Raw genomic sequence first — 320 nt, forward strand, 5'->3', positions numbered from 1 at the left:
ACATATTTTTAACCTTGGATTTTGGAAATTGATCAAACCTATACAAGATTGCAGAAAACAGTGTAATAAACCCCAGGTGTTCATCAATGAACTTCATTGGTTATCAACTCATGACAAATTTTGTTTCATCTCTCCCTGCCATTTTCCCTTCTCCTTTTACTATATAGATTTATTGCCACTTTTAAGTTTTCTATTGTTTACTTTTGTATCCTTAAATATCCCTAAATCTGTATTTCTCTTTCTGTGAACTGGGGACAACTATTGATTTTCTTTTTTTTTTTTTTTCTTTTCTTTTTTGCGATAGGCCGGGGCAAAGGACA

The sequence above is a fragment of the Rhinopithecus bieti genome, unplaced genomic scaffold (genome assembly GCF_001698545.2).
Source record: "Rhinopithecus bieti isolate Rb0 unplaced genomic scaffold, ASM169854v2 scaffold_1966, whole genome shotgun sequence".
In the NCBI taxonomy this organism is placed as follows: domain Eukaryota; kingdom Metazoa; phylum Chordata; class Mammalia; order Primates; family Cercopithecidae; genus Rhinopithecus; species Rhinopithecus bieti.